Here is a 2,716-nt window from a genome sequence, read left to right as displayed (position 1 = left end):
AGTCCTCGCCCTGCGGTGGAGCCAGAGCGCACCCGGAGCAGCCGCCAGCTGTGAGAAGCGCAGGTCGGGGGTCCAGGGACCTGAGTTCCATCCGGACCTGAGCACTAGCTCACTCTGCCCCCCCTCTGGGCCTCAGTTTCCCCAAATGTACCCGCAGATGTCTCCACACTGAGCAGCTGCCGTTTCAGGACGGGTCCCAGAGGTATTTAGAAGGAACCCGGGAACCCGGGAGGAGAAGCCTTGCAAGGCAGCAGGGTGTGCACCAGGGGGCGTCCACCCAGTGTGAGGACTGGGGGCGGGGGCCGTGGGGGAGGACTCCCCTCTCCCCTCCTCGCTGGAGGCCCCGGAGCTGGAGGAGTTCAGGAAGCGAAGGGAACTGGTGTTCACGGCACCCCAGTCTGTGGGCCAGGTGCTGTGTGACGGGGCAGAGGCGGCCTCACTGGGAAGCGGTTTTTTTTTCAGTGCTCGGCCAAGGGCTGCTGTGGCCGCCCCGGAGGCTGCCCACGGAATACTGTTCCCTCCGCCACCCCAGCTCCTGAATGGGCCCAGCACATGTAGACTTCACAGAGCGTCTTCTCGCCACCTCGTGCATTATAAGGTCGAACCATATAAAATTGCTCAGAGTCCATTAGGTTTGACAAGACAAAACGGCAATTTCATGTGGCTCGGCCAAATACTTGCGGCTACATCGGTGAAGTGTGCTTTAGGTCTGCAGGGTCCACCCTTTTCCAGGCCCAAATTCAGATGGGCTAGGTTGCTGCTCGGAGCCTTAGATCCGAGCTATAGGCTGACCGGGCACTTAGCCAAGTTCAGCATACAGGGTGGGCAAATGTAGGTTTACAGTTGTGAATACACAAAACACAGTTTATTCTTGTATTATTATTTATTCTTGTATTATTTCCTTTTACTGTTTGTTTATTTTGTTAATCCTCACCCGAGGATATTTTTCCCATCAAGTGGAAGGGAGAGGTAGGGGTGGAGGATGGGGGGAGGGAGAGAAACATCCATGTGAGAGACACATAGTTTGGTTGCCTCTTGAACACACCCCACCTGGGGCCAGGGATCTAACCTGCAACCCAGGTATGTACCCTTGACTGGGAATCAAACCCATGACCCTTCTATGAGCAGGCTGACGCTCTAACCACCGGCCAGGGCTGTATTGTTTCCCATAGGAACAGCTGTCAACCTACTTTTGCCCACCCTGGATTGGCCGGGCTTGAGCTCCCTTCACGGAGAGATAGGTGTTGAGTGTAAGGACCACCTCCTGGTGCCGGGTGCCCAGCCAGGAAACTGGCCCTGAGAACAGGAGGGCTAACTAGTCATCCATGTGAAACCATGGCACCTCGGTCATTTCTGAAGCACCTTCGTTTACTTGTTATTTATGGGTTCCCCACACCTCGGGGAGGAGAACAGGGTGCAGACTGCTTCCCCGTTATCAGTGGGCCACCGTGGGCCCTGTCCTCCCACACACGGCCCACAGCAGGGTCCTCACTGCGCAGCACTGGGCACCCCGTGTGGCTTCTCCGCAGAAGACAGTGGTGTGACCCAAACAGGCTGTTGGCAGAGGGGCGCAGCACTGTTCTGTTCCTTACCCCCCTCCCTCTCTTCTGTCTTCCTACCCCCGAGAATTCATTTAAATGCCCTTGTGATTCAACACCTCAGCACGTGTCTCAGAAGCAAATTTCAGGAGCAATTTGCATTCACATTTCCATTGGGGTGAGAGAGAGCAAGTCAGGGTGGGTGCTCCGTGCAGGGGAACCAGCTGGCTCGGAAAGGCTCTCTGATAAAAATCAGCTTTTGAGAAAGTTCCTGTTGATGCAAAGTTACTCCACACTGTCTTGCACAGCCCAGAGCGACTTCCCCATTCTCCGGCCAATGTCTCTTTAAGGACAATCTGTCCCTTTGGGGTAAAGGTGAAAGAAAAAATTAGAGGAAATACTTGCTGAGAAGATAAAGGTACCCATTTCACTCGAAAAGTGTTACAATCTTGATGGGTAATAACAGTGGCAGTAAAGACTATTTCCAGGCAACCGGTCAGTCATTTCTAGGTCATCGTCAGGTCAACACCCCAACCCACCCTTGCACAATTCAGTCAGATAGCGGAGAGGACTGGGTTTTTTTCTAGATAAATTGAGTCACAGATCTCTGGCTGTTCTCCCCAGCATCCTGCACAGTGGTGTAGGCAGGACTGGGAGCTGGAGTCCTTCGCAGGTCAGATTCTCCTGGAAACAGGCCCCCTCCATTGGCCCCTCCGTGTCTGCTGGGGACAGCCCGACTGCAGACCTGAGAGCCCAGAGACTAGCCCAAGTCTGGGCCAACTTAACCAACTGGTGTGTTTCTTTCACTCTGTTGACTGAAAGTAATCCAGGTAAAGTGGTGTGACTGTAACAGATAGAACATTTCTGGGAAATCGTGCTTGACCCATTTTCATTCCGTGGCAGCACTTTTAGGAAAGCTAAGTGCAATAAGTTAGCCTGGAATATATTCAGGGAGTGTAAGCAATTCTTACAATTATATATTTTTAGTGAATATTCTTATAACATATTCATGAGAAATACACTCTAGAACACCTCATTCTCAGAATATATTAATGAAGAATAAATATTTCCTTTTGATCCTCAATCTCTATCCCCCAGTCTTTCTTCTCAGTCCCCTCTCTTCCCTACATCTGCCTCTGCTTCTTGCTTCCCTTTATTCCTCTCTACCCCACCACCCC

The sequence above is a fragment of the Myotis brandtii genome, unplaced genomic scaffold (assembly GCF_000412655.1).
Source record: "Myotis brandtii unplaced genomic scaffold, ASM41265v1 scaffold1032, whole genome shotgun sequence".
NCBI classification, from domain to species: domain Eukaryota; kingdom Metazoa; phylum Chordata; class Mammalia; order Chiroptera; family Vespertilionidae; genus Myotis; species Myotis brandtii.
Note: the sequence above shows the minus strand (reverse complement) of the source record.